This window comes from Balaenoptera physalus (genome assembly GCF_965194825.1).
Source record: "Balaenoptera physalus genome assembly, chromosome: 1".
NCBI lineage: Eukaryota > Metazoa > Chordata > Mammalia > Artiodactyla > Balaenopteridae > Balaenoptera > Balaenoptera physalus.
In genome coordinates this window covers 163,877,149-163,894,786 of record NC_138882.1, presented here as the reverse complement: position 1 = coordinate 163,894,786, position 17,638 = coordinate 163,877,149, and the positions used below count along the sequence as shown (strand labels likewise).

Here is a 17,638-nt window from a genome sequence, read left to right as displayed (position 1 = left end):
TGGCTGTGTTGGGTCTTCGTTTCTGTGCGAGGGCTTTCTCTAGCTGTGGCAAGTGGGGGCCACTCTTCATCGCGGTGCGCGAGCCTTTCACTATCGCGGCCTCAGGCTCCAGACGCGCAGGCTCAGTAGTTGTGGCTCACGGGCCCAGTTGCTCCGCGGCATGTGGGATCTTCCCAGACCAGGGCTCGAACCTGTATCCCCTGCATTGGCAGGCAGACTCTCAACCACTGCGCCACCAGGGAAGCCCCAATGCTCCCTTTTAATTTAATTTAATTTATTTTTAAAATGTCTTATCATAAATAATGTCAAACATACAAACGAAAGTGGAGAGAATAGTACAATGTATTCCCATATATCTATTACCTGGGTTCAATATTTAACAATACTTCTCCCCGTTTGCTTTATCTATCCCTTTTTTTCTTTTTCTTTTTTCTTTGCAGAAGTCTGGGATTTGAAAGCAAATCCCAGACACCAGTCATTTCACTCCTACCTACTTCAGTATGCATTTCTTTTTTCTTTTTCTTTCTTTCTTTTGTAATTCAAGCAAGATCGGTATGCATTTCTTAAAGACATGGGCCATTGTCTTGCAAAACCACAATGCCATGACCATACCTAACAGCATTTAAAATAGTTCTTTGGTATCATTTAATATCCAGTCCATAATTACACTTTCCCTAATGTCTCAGATATGTCTTATTACAGTGGATTTGTTCCAAACAGGAACTTGGATCCAAACAGGTCTCCACATTACATTTTGCTGCCGTATCCTTTCAACTTTATTCATCGCCAGCAGTCCTCCTCTTCCCTTTATTTTTCACACCATTGACTTATTGCAGAAACCAGCTCAATATTCCTGTAGAATGTTCCATATTCTGGATTTACTTCCTTTTTATAGCAAATCTTTTGTAATTTGCCCTTTACTGTCCTGAAATGAAACTGAGAGATAATGTAGCTACTGTATTAGTTACGGTCTGGCAGGAAACAGATGGCACACTCAAGTCGAGTCCAATCAAGGCCAGTTTTATGAAGGGATTATTGACAAAGATTGGGCAAAGTTAAGGGAACCAACAAGAAATGAGGAAGCACTAGAGGACGTGTCTGCCATCCCTGGGCCTGAAAGACCAAGATGAGGGAGTGGTATCTCCCTTTGGCTGAACCCCACAGGAAGCCACTGGGCAAGGGAGCTGGTTGATGTCATTTACGAAAGTTGGCCTCCTGGGGCAGGTAGCAGGGTGCAGAAGAGCAGAGAGTAGATCAGGTCCAGAGGGACAAATGAAGTATACCCCTCAAAGCAATCTATACACATAATTTCAAAATAATGAATTGAATTTCCTGTATTACAAGGAGAAGCAAGAGGAAACTAATGTATAAAGCATTATATATTTGAATATGCAAAAATTTTGCACAACTTCACCAGAAGCCCTAATGAAATCATCAGATGCTTGCAGTCGTTCCTAGAATCACTGTGTCTGCCAAAGCTGCACACGCAGACTGATCCAGGAGAACTGGAGTGGCATCTCAAATACAGAGAGAAGCTGTGTTGTTGATTTTCGAATCAAGACCAAGCACCCTCTTGCATCAATTACAGGGAAATGGCGTTCCTGGGAAACTTGGTGTATATTAAAACAATACCCCGAATACTCTGTGTTTATGTGGAGAATAGATTTAGGCTCTACGTTGAGATAAATAATAAACATATTTTTTACCAAATGAATGTCTGATAGAACATTTGAAAATCATATGGAATGTGGGACAGTTTCTGTTATGCAGGACTGTCCTGTGCATTGCAGGATGCCGAGAGGCCCCGGCCCCACCCACTAAAGCCTCATAGTGCCCCAACCCTAATCATGAATACATAACCTCCCCCCGCAAAAATGTCCTGGCAATTTTCCAAAATTTTTTCTAGTGGGTGGATCATCCTGTTGGAGAATCATTGGCTTAAGTGATCTCCTCCGGTCTCATGGATTTAAGTACACTGACGGCTTCCAAATTATTCATTGTCTCATCCTCTCTCCTGAGTGTACACTTGTAGATTAAATTTCTACTTCCTGTCTCTGTTTACATCACTAACTGGCACCTCAGAGTTTACATGTTACAACCAAAACCTTGAACCTACTCCTGAACACAGGCACCCCCAACCTTCTCCTCCCCCAGATTTTTTTTTTTTTTTTGGCTGCATTGTGTCTTCGTTTCTGCACATGGGCTTTCTCTTCATTGCACCTCATTGAGGTGGCTTCTCTTGCTGCGGAGCACAGGCTCTAGGCGTGTGGGCTTTAATAGTTGTGGCGCAAGGGCTCAGTAGTTATGGCTCGTGGGCTCTAGAGTGCAGGCTCAGCAGTTGTGGCACATGGGCTTAGTTGCTCCTAGGCATGTGGGATCTTCCCAGACCAGGGCTTGAACCCATGTCCTCTGCATTGGCAGGAGGATTCTTAACCACTACGCCACCAGGGAAGTCCCAAGATTTATTTTAGTTTAGTAAGTAACAATTTAATTCTTCTAGTTGTTCAGGCCAAAAATATTAGAATCATTCCCAACACCTCTTTTTTCTCATGCTCCACATGGGATCCATCAGTCAATTCAGTTGGTTCCACCTCCGAAATGCATTCCAATCTGATCAATTTTACCATCCCCACCACCACTTTGGTCCAAGCCATTGTCATCTCCCAAAACTGTTACAACAGCCTCCAAAACGGTCTCCCTGTTTCCACCCTGGTCTCTACTTTCTATCTGCAACATGGCAGCCAGTGAGATCACTTAAAAAATGTGAGTTAGATCAGCTCACGCCTCTACTCAAAATCCTGCAAGGTTCTAAGTGAAATGGGAACCTCTGGTATCTCTGTGTCTCCAAATTCCTTCTTCCTATAAGGACACCAGTCAGATTGGATTAGGGCCCATCCGAACAGTCTCTTTTAACTTAAACACCTCTTTCAAAGTAGTCCCTTCTGAGGTACTGGGGATTGAGCTTCAACATATGAATTTTGGAGAAACACAGTTCAGCCTATAACAACATCCCTATTCATATGAGGGATAGTTGCATTGTATTAAGGAAAACATTACTGTTCTTTGAAAGTTAAATATGCACAGAAGAATGTATATGAGTTTCACTGACTAGCTAAAGGGGTAGACCATATCAGATTGTTGGCATCTCAGCACCATTCTCACTTCCTTCTAAGATTCATCCTCACTTCCCCTATATTTTGGAGGCTGGAAGCCTCAAGACTGTGTTTCCCAGATTCCCTCGACAGCACAGTTCTGGGTTGTGTCCTGCAAATGAGAGGTGCACGTGTGAGATTTTCAAAGCAGAGGAAAGGAGAGACCATTATTACTCTGTCAGTAGTGACCAGGCTAGGGCTTCTGCAGGCGGTAGGTGGAGGTTTGGAGTGTAGCTTCAGGCTTCCTCCTGTGAATCACCCACTTTGTGTCTCTGGTAACTGAGATCATTGGTGTTGGTCCCTTATGATTTCTGCACTTCCTGATTGCCTAAACATTAGCAGACGTATCTCTGGCTGCAAGATTCTTTGCAAGATACTTCTCAAAATCTTGTATTATCATTACCAAGCCCTCTTCTTCTTCCTCGATTGTACAGGCATGGAGGCCCAGCTGGGCAGGCCAAGTTGCAGTAGCCTAGTTCTCCAACTGGGAGCAGAGGAAGAGAGCTGTTCCTTACCAGCTTTCATAATACCCTCAAGACTGGGGTTCTAACATTTTTCCCAAGGAAACTCTGCACTGGTGGTTGGTTGCAGGACATTTAGGGTGATGAATTAAATATTGCACATAGGATTGGAAGACTTTAGTTCTAGGCCCAGCCTAACTATGTGATTACTACATGGCCTTGGACAAAACCCTTGACTTTTGGGGTCTTACTTTCCCCATTTATAAAATGGGAGAAAGAAGAAGAAAACAAATTTGAGTAATAGCTAACATTTACACATTACTTTCTATGTTCCAGTCATTATTCTGAAGGCTTTTCATATAGCCACTCATTGAATCATCACAAAAATCATATGAGAAAGGTACCATTTCTATCTTACATTTGGGGAAACAGATATTAAGAAACTTACCCGGACTTCCCTGGTGGTGCAGTGGTTAAGAATCCGCCTGCCAATGCAGGAGACACTGGTTCGAGCCCTGGTCTGGGAAGATCCCACATGCTGTGGAGCAACTAAGCCCGTGAGTCACAACTACTGAGTCTGCTCTCTAAAGCCCACGAGCCACAACTACAGAAGCCCGTGCCTAGAGCCTGTGCTCTGCAACAAAGAGAAGCCATCGCAATGAGTACTCCATGTGCTGCAACTAGAGAAAGCCTGCGTACAGCAATGAAGACCCAGTGCAGCCAAAAATAAAATAAATAAATAAATAAATTTATTAAAAAAAAAAAAAAAAAAAGAAACTTACCCAAGTCACCCAGGAAGTCTGTGTCCTTGTTGGGGCTTTTAGCCATTAAGCTATTTGGCCTCTTGTTTCATGAAAATGTGTGATAAATGGCAACGGATTTACAGTTTGGAAATGACTAGTTCGGGATGTAGTGGCCTTTGTCCCAAGTTCTTTGGCCTCCCCAAACAAAGTAGGAATTCACTGGATCCAGGAACTAAAGACATTAGGAATTGTCCTATGTCTTCCACTCATGTGACCCTCTGCATAACTTTGCTCAGCATTTTGTTCCACTGGCAGGTAGAAGATGACCAACCCATAGCTCTGAAGCATACTTCTCTGTTCAAGTGACCTCTGCTGATTGAGTTGGACACTCCTGATTCTAATTATGGATTTCCCTGAGAGAGAGACCCTATTAGCCCAGCTAGAATCTGGAAATGACTGCTCTCCAATCACTTGGAAGCGGTACGTTCACTTGCTGGACTATAGAGATATTTAGGTTCTTTTTCACCAGCTCAGGGACAGTAATATGTCTCTGTCCTTACGGAAAAAGCTCTTTCTTCTCCAAGCCTGGCAGCCAGCCTCAATCTTCCAGGGACAGCTCAGTTATAGTGGAAAGAGCCTTCCATGCAACCTGAAGTCCTGGGATGGGATCGACGTCCAGGTCACCACTTACTGACTACGTGACCTCAGGCAAGTTATATAACCTCCCTGAGCCTCTGTGTACTCATTTCAGAAAAATCAGAAAATGCAAACAGTTATAACTAGAAAAAGAAAACCACCCTCTTTGTCCCCTTCTTTCTCCCTTTTACTGGGCTCCTTTTGATGTAACACACACAGGCACAGCTGGGAGGAGTCTAAGGGTTTAGTTTCAAAGCTTTGGCAGGGCCTTTGTGTCTTTGTAGAAAAAGGAAAAGCCATTAAGAAGTACCTGGCTCTTCAATAGCCTTGCTCATTATTCCCAGCGGCCTAAGTGAACACAGTTTGGGAGGCCAAGGATCAAAGAAAGAAAATAAAACTGTTCTGCATTGCAGATAGAAGTCCTACCCATTGTGAGAGAGGTGGCCTTGCAAATTACTGGGGTAGAGTGGGTGAGGTAGCTAAGTCAGGAACAATTAGTGAAACCCAAGAGCAGAGAATTGTATAAACCTCTAGGGGAAGGTAGGCAACTAGGACAAGTATGGGAGGGGTAGGTTTCCCCTTCCTGTTCTGACCCAGTCAGTGGCAGCAGGCCACCTCTAATCTAATCTAAAAGAGCCCCTTAGAGGAAGTTGGTAAAGGGCGCCCCCTCCCTGAGTGGTTGCAGCTCTGTGCCAGGGTGCAGGGTTTGGTGAGTGGAGTGTGACCTGTGCACCTCACACGCATTCATGGTCTCCAAGGCTACACTCAGCAGCCCTGAATGCTAGTCCTCAATGTAGACTAGTGAGCTGCAAGGAAGGTCTGCTGAGAGGACGGACCCAAATGGAGCCCAAACAAGGGTGATGCCCAGAGCTCTCCCCGCATCTCAAGACACACCTGGTGGGATGAGAAAAGGAGAGGCCAAGCATGCAGCCCAGCTCCCTACCCTCTAAGATTACATAAAATTGCCTCTAAAAAAATAAATAAATAATTTTTTTTGGAAACTGTTTATTTTCCATCAACCTATTTCCATTTTAAGAGTTTGTGGAAGAACAGTTTAAGACCACTCAGTGGTTGTTCCTACCCACTCAGTGGCCCGAGCAGTGGGAGCTGCAGACCAGTCTTCAGTGGCAGGCTGAGCACTCCAGTCTTCAGGGGGGAACTGCTGAATAGGCACAGAGGGCACCTGCACACCTTCAGACCAGTCTGCCACCTCAGGCTGAGTAGCAGTGAACTCAGGAGCTGGAGCGGTCCATTCACCCTGAAATTCCTCCTTGGTCACAGCCTTCTCAGCTGCCGCCTGCTCTTCCTTTTCAGTCTCTTCAGGATCTCTGTAGAAGTAGAGATCAGGCATGACCTCCTATGGGTGTTCACGGGAGATGGTGTCACGCATGCACAGAACTTCCCGGGCAAGCATCCACCACATCAGACCCACTGAGTGAGCTCCCTTGTTGTTGCATGGGATGGCAATGTCCACATACCGCAGAGGAGAGTCTGTGTTACACAGAGCAATGGTAGGCAGGTTAACGTAAGAGGCCTCTGTGAGAGGCAGGTGGTCAGCCCTGGATCAGTAACCATCAGAAGTCTTGGCTCCCGGAAGGCTGCCTGGATCTGGTTAGTGAAGGTTCCAGGAGTGAAGCGGCCAGCAATAGGAGTGGCTCCAGTGGCAGCAGCAAACTTCAGCACAGCTCGCTGGCCAGTATTCCTGGAGGATATGACACTGACATCAGCTGGGTTTTCAATGGCAACAATGGCACGAGCTGCCAACAGAAGCTTCTCCCAGGTTCTCTTCAGATTTATGATGTAGACGCCATCACTGTTCCTGTTGTAGATGTACTGTTCCATTTGGAAGTCAAGGTTGGTGCCACCTAAGTGGGTTCCTGCTGCAAGGAATTTGAGGACATCCTCCTCCTTCATTTGCAGGACATCAAGGGCTCCGGACATCGTGAAAGTTTCCCTTTAAGTTACGACGGGAATCCAGAACAAAGCTGTATGGACCCCTATATGGCGCAGAAAGCTAAATATTTTTAAAAAGTAAAAAACAAAACAAACAAACAAACAATTGCCTCTAGCCTCCAATCCCAAACCCTGTGAAGGAAATCCACAGCCTTCTTAAGAATCCTGTGAATTCCTAAGGATTACATTCTCAGGTTATCCCACTGGGTTCCTGATCCTTTCCACATGTATGACCTCACTTCTTTCTCCAAGTTTTACAAAAACTACTCATACTAAGCATTAGTTTGAGAGTAGATGTATAAGATTAGAGGTGGGCAGGGAAGTATTTACATTGAAAAAGGGAAAACTCCAATCTTAAAATTCTTTTTTTTTTTTTTTTAAATATTTATTTATTTGGCTGTGCCGGGTCTTAGTTGTGGCATGCGGGATCTAGTTCCCTGACCGGGGATCAAACCTGGGCCCCCTGCATTGGGAGCTCAGAGTCTTAGCCACTGGGCCACCAGGGAAGTCCTCCGATCTTATTTATTTATTTACTTTTGGCTGTGTTGGGTCTTTGTTGATGCACACGGGCTTTCTCTAGTCGTGGTGATCGGGGGCTACTCTTCATTGCAGTGGGCTGGCTTCTCATTGCGGTGGCTTCTCTTGCTGCGGAGCAGGGGCTCTAGGCGCACGGGCTTCAGTAGTTGTGGCACGCGGGCTCTAGAGCACAGGCTCAGTAGTTGTGGCTCACGGGCTTAGTTGTTTTGCGGCATGTGGGATCTTCCCAGACCAGGGCTTGAACCCGTGTCCCCTGCATTGGCAGGCAGATTCTTAACCACTGCACCACCATGGAAGCCTGGGGAGTCCCCCAGTCTTAAAATTCTTTTCAGTTATCCTGCCATTCTATAGGTTTCTCACTGACATTTAACCCCATGTACATCCAGTCTTCCAGAATTTTGCTGGCTCCCCTCATTCTCCCTTTCCTATATATCCTTCCCTCTAGAATTACCTTCTGTACTCCAATTTGCCTTCCTCTATTATGCAGACCAATTCAGTTCTCCCCAACTCTGAATCTGCAACATGGATATCTAAACTCATCAAGTGGGGGGTCTTATATTTAATGGAATCCACCCTTCGTATAACACCATACATGTGATACAGTTGTGAGAACCTAAGGCGAAAAAAATGTTAGCTTCATTTACCATGAAATGCTGGTGACCCTCCTGGGTAATGTGATGCTTAGTAAATAGGAGGCATAGAATATCAGGTAAAGATGAAGTAGAGTGATTTTTTTTTTTTTTTTTTTTTTTAGCCAGAGTGAGAACTTGAGTTGTTACCTGGACCTCCACATTGCTGGGAAATGTGAAATATTCTGCATATCTGGCTTAGTCAGAAATATACTGATCTTCTGTTAACTTGGTCTTTAAATAGAAATTAAGGTCTCTCAATAATGAAGCCTTCAAGTTGCCACTCCCTGAAGACAAAGATGGGTTTTGTGGGGCCTGAGGATTATATAGTTTTACTGGGTATAGTTTTAATTTTATGTTTTATTTTATTTTATTTTTTAACCACATGGCATGCGTTATCTTAGTTTCCTGACCAGGGGTGGAACCCGCACCCCCGCAGTGGAAGTGTGGAGTCTTAACCACTGGACCGCCAGGGAAGTCCCATTACTGGGTGCTTTTTTAAATGGTGGTTCTTAAACATTAAAAAATTATTAGTATAAATATAACTCAGTGAGACTTCAATGTCCTGCGTTGGAGATGATGAAGGAGAGGGGAAGTGGAGAAGTGCTGACTGACACAATTTAAGTCACTTTGTGCAATTTTGCCTAAAGATGGAGCTATCGAAGTCAATGCAAATCCAGAGTATTTTGATTGTCCATGACTTGGGGACAGAGATCAAAGCAAAAAATCTTACTTCTAGTTAAGTTTAATAAGTCAGAGAGTCTGCTGTGTTCCAAGAAGTTCAAATATTGATACATACTGCCCAGACTGCAGTGAATCACAATTCGTATCTTGGATGGTAGAGAGGCAGGGCCAAGTGGAACTACCTATTACAAACTGGCCTCTCTCTGTTCTGTGGAGAAGAGATGGTCAAGCTGACATAGAAATTCCTAATAAAGATATTTAGGATCATTTTTTTTTTAATGGGGTCTCACGGATGACCACGCAGCTGGCAATCTGCCAGGATTCTTGGGAATGACAAAAAGTGGTGATTGCTGAGTTAAGGGTGTGGATGTTGAGTGGCTTGGAATGGTTGGGACAGAAGTTCTCTCAGGGTGTCAGCAAAATAGAAGGTCCCAGGGACACAGTATTTGCTGCTCTTTTCTCCCAGCTCATATCATCAACACCCTGAATCTCCTTTTCCTGGTAGCTGTCACAAAACCTGGGAATAAGGGTTGTAAACTTGGTTGCAAATGGCGGGGAGCAAAAGAATACATAAGTATGAACACAAAATTGGATACAGGATTTTGGAAGGCTCTCACACAAGGAAGCGGTCCTAAATCTTAAGCTTCATTAATTTTATGTTAAATGTGTGTCTATTTTGACCTGAGTCAGAAAACATTTTTCTGCCCACTGTATTTCTGGCCATTGGTCCTTCTGGAAGGCATCATAGAAAAGGATCAAAATCCATCATGTTCATTCCTGCCGAGTGATGGCATAACATCAGAGCAGCAACCCTGGGCCATCATAGGAACTAGCCTTTCACTAGCTCATCAAAGGTCAACTTTGTAATGAGAGAAGCAAGCAGAACAGCAGGGATGTATCTGGAAAACATCAGGTTATTATGACTATTTTTTCAGCATTCTCGTGCTGATTGCTCAGAGGTTGTTTGTGCTAGCTGCACAATGAAGGATAGAGGACAGCCAAGATGATCAGGCCAAGCTCTGCAATTTATAACTTCCCATAAAGTTCTCAGGCAGCAACACTTCCCTCTTTTTTTTTTTTTTAATTTGTTAGGGATAGAAAGTCACACCATTTTTTTTGAGATGGCCCCTGGCTTCCTACAACATAGCCAGGGATGACACAAGAGGATATGTTTTCCAGTTGCCTTTTAAATTAGCCCATGACTGTATATCTGATGTGATCTGATTTATATTTTGAAAAGTTCCCTCTGGCTGTTGTCTGGAGAACTGATAGTGGGGACATGAGTGATAGCAGGCAGGTGAGTTGGGGGCTCTGCAGTAGTCTAGACAAGAAATGATGGGGGTTTAGACTTGGTAGGTAAGACTTCAGAGAAGAGGTTAGAGTCTTTAAAAAGGAGAGTCAACCGGATTGCTAATGAATTGGATGTGGGGTGAGGGCTGTAGGATGGGAAGGAAAAGAGGATTCGCAACTGCTTCCTAAGGTTTTGGCCTGAACTACTAGATAAGATTCAGAAAAGGGGAAGATGGGGGCAAGTGTAGAAAAAAAGAATCAAGAATTCTCTTTTGATCATGAAATTGATCAAGTCAAGTTCCACAGACTATGGAACAGTTATTCTAAACAACACAAAATTTCAAGTCAATCACTAAAATATCCATCCGTTAAAGAACAAGCTCTATAAAAACCAATGCAAATAATATATTTATATAAATAAATTTTGTTTCTTTTACCCTGACACAGAGAAGTTCATGTCCTGTCAGTGTTATAACTAGGTCAACATAACCAAATTCCACATCCTCTGGAGACTTTCAAGGTTAAAAAAATAATAAGTATAAGAAAAAGTAAAACTACAGGAGAAATTAACACAACACTGTAAATCAACTATACTTCTTAAAATAAAATTTAAAAAAAAAGAAGTAAAACTCAAATGACCACCATGTTTGCAGGCCAAACAATAATATCTAAAAGGCAAGTCTCAAGGTTTAATTATCAACAACAGAGAATTCTGAAAGAGAATTTTGTTAAATGGGGAAAATCTTGGGACTTCCCTGGTGGCACAGTGGTTAAGAATCCACCTGCCAATGCAGGGGACATGGGTTCGATCCCTGGTCTGGGAAGATCCCACATGCCGCGGAGCAACTAAGCCCGTGTGCCACAACTACTGAAGCCCGTGCGCTGCAACTACTGAAGCCCGCTTGCCTAGAGCCTGTGCTCTGCAACAAGAGAAGCCACTGCAATGAGAAGCCACACACTGCAACGAAGGTTAGCCCCCGCTCGCCGCAACTAGAGAAAGCCCGTGCATAGCAACAAAGACCCAACACAGCCAAAAATAAATAAATTAAATAATTTTTTTAAAATGGAGAAAGTCTTTTACATGCCTTCTCATTAATTGATTGATTAATAACTTATTAATAATCTCACATGCAAACAAAAAATGCACTCAACTCCTTCCAAAAGGAGACAATCCATGTCCAATTATGGCATCCATTCCTTCCCTGGTTACATGTGCTCATTTAACAAACATGTAATGAATGTCTATTATGTACCAGGCACATTGCAAAATTATCGAACATAATTATGAACAAAACAACTTCCTTGTCTCTGTGGAGCGTGTAGTCTAGTTGGGGAGATAGAAATGTAAACACATGGCAACTTTCAACTTCAGCAATCTGGAATACTAGATAACCTGAAAACATTCAGATGATAAACACTAAGAAATGCTGACTGAAATTTAAGGAAATGCATAACTGAACTGGTAAGAAGAAAGAGTAATTTCCAGGGTCCAAAGTAAAGAGAGAGCTGAAAACCAGAGTGGTAAGCATGAGAGCAGATGATGTAGCTACCCTGGGGGAAGACTCAATCCCAATAATCTAAAATATTCTAGGATTTATTCAATGTGGGAAAGGACTAAACAAGGACATGAACCCCAGGGGTGAGAATCACTGGGTGCTACCTTGAAGGCTGACTACCACATCCCACCTGGCAAAGCACTAGTCCAACCAAGGTGCTGGCCAATGACAAGACAATCTGGATTGGTGGGAGAGGAGAGAAGTCATAAATACCACAATCAGCTCCGTTAAGTGAGGACAGCTGCCTCTTACATTTCCTTCCTTGCTGTGCCATGGATATTTTTTTCTCTTTTATTTAGATATAACTTTGTGAGATAACAGAAAATATATATACTGTTCTCTGCCCCTGGTTCTTGATACAGAGCTCTAAAACCCTTGTAATTTCCTAGTCTCAAGGAATTAATTAATTCCTAATTAATAAGAGCACTAGGAGCATCTTTCATTCTAATATTTGGTCTTTGACCCCAGGTCCTGACACAGAGTTCCTTGGAATTTCCTGAGTGATAGCAATGCCTTTGTTCTAATGAGGTGACTCAGTGGGCTCCTGGATGGGGACTGATCACCAGAAAGACCAAGCCATGATTAGAGTCTTGGAATTTTCAGTTTTACCTTCCACTCTCTAGAGAGGAAAGAGGGGCTTGAAATGGAGTTAATAACTGATCACGTCTGTGTGATGAAGCCTCCATAAAAATCCCAATAGTATGAGGTTCTGAGTGCTTCCAGGTTGGTGAACATGTGGAGATATAGGGAGAGGGGCATGCCCAGAGGGGGCATGGAAGCTCTGTGCCTCTTCCCTGGTGCCTTGCTCTGTGCATCTCTTCTATCTGGATGTTCATCTGTGTCCTTTATCGTACCTTTTATAATAAACTGGTAAACAGTAAGCGAACAGTTTTCCTGAGTCCTGTGAGCCACTCTAGCAGATTAATCAAACCCGATGAGGAGGTCATGGGAACCTCCAACTGATAGTCAGTTGGCCAGAAGCACAGGTGACAACCTGGACTTGCAATTGGCAGACGAAGTATGGGGGGGAGGAGAAGTCTTGTAGGACTGAGCCCTTAATCTATGGAATCTGAAGCTAACTCCAGGTAGATGGTGTCAGGATTGAGTTAGACTGTAGGACACCCAGCTAGCATCACAGAGAATTGCTTGTTGTGGGGATAAACCCCACACATCTGGTGTCAGAAATGTTTTGAGTGTGGTAGTGGTATGAAAGTAAAGGAGAAACACAGGAGGAAGACTGGGTTTTTCCTTCTCAAGCTGACATAGAGTAATATGCAGAAAGTCAGATATATTTAGAAAGTAATTATCCTTCTCTTTCCTTTTCCCTTCCCCTAGACTCATGTATGCTGTGAATTGTGATGGTTAAATTTGTCATTTTGTCCACAAGTTGCAGAATATGGAGGGGGATCATGATGGAATGAGGGGAGAAATGGATGCCATAACTGGACATGGGTTATCGCCTTTTGGAAGGAGTTGAGTGTATTCTTTGTTTGCATGTGAGATAATTACATTATGTTAGGCAGAGGCATTTAAAAATTGTATATGGTATGAAAAAAAAGTGGGAGGACGTTGCTTGGCAACCATGGTTGGAATGCAGAGGACATCTGTTGTTTTCCTCTATCTCCTTCTTTCGGAGAATGCCTCCTCCCCCACTATACGCTGGCTTGGTGGAGCTGTCAGTCATGGTTCTCTGCATTTCCCTAGTCAGGGGATGGCGTCTAATCCCAACTAGGCCACTTGAAAGTGCTTTCTCTGGGAGAATATTTTAGTGGGAGACAGGAGAACAAAAAACTCTTCAAGTTGATTCATTCTGGGGCAGTATCCTGAAGGGACTTTCTGTTTGTTTCTGTTACCTACATATCCAGAACTTCCCTGATTCCCGATTATCTTGATACTTAACTGTTCAGACTGTCTTTTGATTTTGTGAATTTTCACATTTTCTTTCAACAAATCCTTTGATGTTCCCCCTTAAGTTAGCCAGAGTTGGTTTCTGTTGCTTGTAGCCAAAGAACTTTATTTGGTAGTTGATTCCTTAGTGTTAAGCTCAGTTAGAAGAATTCCACTAAAAAAGAACACTAAATTCAGTTAGAATGGTTTTGTAGCAAAGAGGACCCCCAAATAAGCTGATACTTAGTGATCCAGCTTTTTCAACACATGCATATAGCAATTTCCTCCCCGGGCATACCTCCATAGTGTCTGGACTGAAAAAGGTTTCAGGAAGGGTACCAGTACTTGCTGATACATTATATTCAGAACCACTACCTAGGATATGGCCTTATAGGTTTTGCACTACACAAAACTCCAGGGAGTGCCATTCACATAGATTATGATGTGAATGGTGCCCTTGATGTTGTGTAGTGCAGTGACCTATTACTCCCCTCTCATAGTCCCTGTTGCTGGATTTGGCTTTTTGCGTAAGCTTCATACAGTCTCCTCCTCTTGAATTTCCCCCCAAGTGCACAGTTGAATTTCCTTCCAATCAGTCAGGGCTAAACCAATCCATCAGATGAGTTTGCATGTGTACGAATCAAATAGTGGACATAGATCAAGACAGATTCTCAGGAGGTTCCTAGGAAATCAGAGGATACACTGACTATTTATATCCCCCCCAAATTCATATGTTGAAGCCCTAAACTCAGATATGGCTGTATTTGATGATGGAGCCTCTAAAGAAGTCATTAAAGTTAAATGAGATCATGAAAGTGGGTTCATGATCCAATAGGATTAGTGTCCTTTTAAGAAGAGATATCAGAGAACTCTCATTCTCTCTCTCTCCACACACATACACTGAGGAAAGGCCATGTGAGGAGGTAGCAAGAAGGTGGTCGTCTGCAAGCCAGGAAGAGAGTCCTCACCAGAAAGTGAATTAGCTGGCACCTTGATCTTCACTAGAAACTGAATTGGCTGGCACCTTGATCTTAGACTTTCCAGCCTCTAGAATTGTGAGAAAATTAATTCCTGTTTTTTAAGTCACCCAGTCTGTGGTATTTTGTTATGGCAACTCAAGCCGACTAAGACAAATTTAAATAGGTATGTGGAGGTGGAAAGAAGGGCATTAATGACTTTCACTTATCAGAAATACTGACTCCCAAACTGTGTCCAATCTAGCCACCTTGCTACATGAAGAAGATAAAATGAGTTGATTGGGTGTCTTTTTGTTTGTTGTGGGGGAGGACAGGCGAATGGAAAACGTGGGAGAGAATAGAATCAGCTCTTTCTATGTTTTATGTTTTCTTCAACATACAATCCATAAATACCTTGTCAGTATAGCAAAGTAATTATTATACCATGACCACCACCACAATCACACACACATAAGCATTAGAACAGAAATTGTATTAATCATCAGGGAAATGTAAATCAAAACAACAATGAAATATGACTTCACACCCACTAAGATGGTTATAATAAAAAAGACAGACAATAACAAGTTTTAGAGAGAATATTGAGAAATTGGAACACTGATCCATCGCTGGTGGGAATGTAAAATGGTGAAGCTGCTGTGGAAAATAGTTTAGCAGTTTTTCAAAATGTTAAACACAGAGTTGCCAAGTGATCCAGCAATTTTACTCCTAGGTATACCCAAGAAAGTTGAAAACATATGTTCATGCCGCAACTTATACACAAACGTTCATAGCAACACTATTGGGACTTCCCTGGTGGGGCAGTGGTTAAGAATCCGCCTGCCAATGCAGGGAACACGGGTTCGATCCCTGGTCCGGGAAGATCCCACATGCCACAGAGCAACAAAGCCCGTGCGCCACAACTACTGAGCCCATGCGCCACAACTACTGAAGCCCACATGCCTAAAGCCCGTGCTCCACAACAAGCCACTGCAATGAGAAGCCCATGCACTACAATGAAAAGTAGCCCCCACTTGCCACAACTAGAGAAAGCCCGTGCGTAGCAACGAAGACCCAACATAGCCAAAAGTCAGTAATAATAATAATAATTAAAAATTTTTTTTAAAAAGATATAGCAGCATTATTCATAATAGCCAAAAAGTGGGAAAAAAACAAATGTCCATCAACTGATGAATGAATGAACAAAATATGGTACATCCATAAATGAAATAATATTCAGCTACAAAAAAGAATGAACTACTGATATATGCTGCAATGTGGATAAACCTCAAAAACATTCTGCTTAGTGAAAGAAGTCAGACGCAAAAGGCCACATGTTGTATGATTCCATTTGTATGAAATGCTCAGGGACTTCCCTGGCGATCCAGAGGTGAAAACTCTGTGCTTCCACTGCAGGGGGTGCGGGTTTGATCCCTGGTCAGGAAAATGAGATCCTGCATGCCACGCTGAGTGTGGCCAAAAAAAAAAAAAATCAGAATAAGCAAATTCATAGACAGGAAGTAGCTTAGTGGTTGTCAGATGCTGGGTGGGAGACATGGGGAATAACTGCTAAGGGGTATGGAACTTTTTCTTTTTTTGGCCGCACAGCATGCGGGATTTAGTTCCCCAACCAAGATCGAACCCGTTCCCCCCTGCGTGGAGTCTTAATTAACCATTTGACCACCAGGGAAGTCCCAGTATGGGGTTTCTATTTGGAGTGATGAAAATGTTCTGGAATTAGATAGTAGTGATGGCTGCAAACCCTCTTAAATATACTAAAAATGACTGAATTGTACACTTAGAAGGGTGAATTTTATACTATGTGAATTATATCTCTATAAAGAAAACCAGAAAGGATAGCAAGCTGACTTCTATACTTATAGATCTTGGACAGTCAGCCATTTGGTAACACCATCCAACTTTGCATTTTCTACCAAAATGCAAGAAGGAATTACTCAGGGAATGAGGAGAAAGAATTGATTATAAGCTACAGAACATTAACTTTAAAAAAATCTATATTGTATACAAGGCTAATTATAAATGCCATGTAAAATTCTACAAAATATAAACAATACCTAAATGCATAATGTAGAAAGTTAAAGTCTCCTAAATCCTATTTTATGAGCTAATGTATGGTGGTAGTTTAACAAATCCTGACATCTCAAGTCTAATAAAATAAAAGTTTTATTTATTTATTTATTTTTGGCGTGTTGGGTCTTCGTTGCTGCGCGTGGGCTTTCTCTAGTTGTGGCGAGCAGGGGCTACTCTTCCTTGCTGTGCGCGGGCTTCTCATTGTGGTGGCTTCTCTTGTTGCAGAGCACAGGCTCTAGGCGCATGGGTTTCAGTAGTTGTGGCATGCAGGCTCAGTAGTTGTGGCGCACGGGAATAGTTGCTCTGCAGCATGTGGCATCTTCCCGGACCAGGGCTCGAACTTGTGTCCCCTGGATTGGCAGGCGGATTCTTAAACACTGTGCCACCAGGGAAGTCCCCTTTCCATTTTAAAAGCTGAAAAAAATTGCTGTATTTTTTTTGTTAGTATGCAGGAGTTCTTTGTCTTTTCTAGATTAAGGACCAGTAAACTATAGCCCATAGACCAAATGTGGCACACCTTTGGTTTTCGTAAATAAAGTTTTATTAGAACACAGTCACACCCATTCACTTACTGTCTATGGCTGCTTTCCTACTACAACAGTAGAGGTGAATAGTTGTGTCAAAGATCATTTGGACTACAAAGCCAGCTTAAATTTTCACTATTTGGTCTTTTACAGAAAGAGTTTGCCAAATCCTGCTCTAGTTAATAATCTCTTTTTGGTGTGAGACAAGGCAACTATCTTTTCCCATTTTGTCATCTCTCTTTTGACTTTGTCTATACAGTCCTTTATTGAACCAAAATGAATCTTGATTTAGTGTAATCAAATCCATTGATTTTTCTTTTTTACCTCAAGTTACACTTTTTTGAAGTTTGAAAAACCATTTCTGTTCTGCCTCTAGGTTACAAAAATATCTTCCTACTTTTTTTCTTATTAAATTCATAATTTTACCTTTTATGTTTCGGTCTTTAACCCATTTGGAACTCACCTTTATATATGGTATTAAATAGAGATCTAGTATTTTTCTCCATATAGTGAGCCAATTTATTAAAAACTATCTACTA

The 17,638-nt window shown here is 42.5% G+C and overlaps 1 pseudogene across 1 annotated transcript; it reads right to left on the bottom strand.

The window, feature by feature from the left end:
- Positions 1-6,015: 6,015 nt before the first annotated feature.
- LOC309653400 (small ribosomal subunit protein uS2 pseudogene) lies at positions 6,016-7,028 on the bottom strand (annotated as a pseudogene). The gene has a single exon. The product of its transcript is annotated as a small ribosomal subunit protein uS2 pseudogene (transcript).
- Between the last annotated feature and the right edge of the window lie 10,610 nt (positions 7,029-17,638).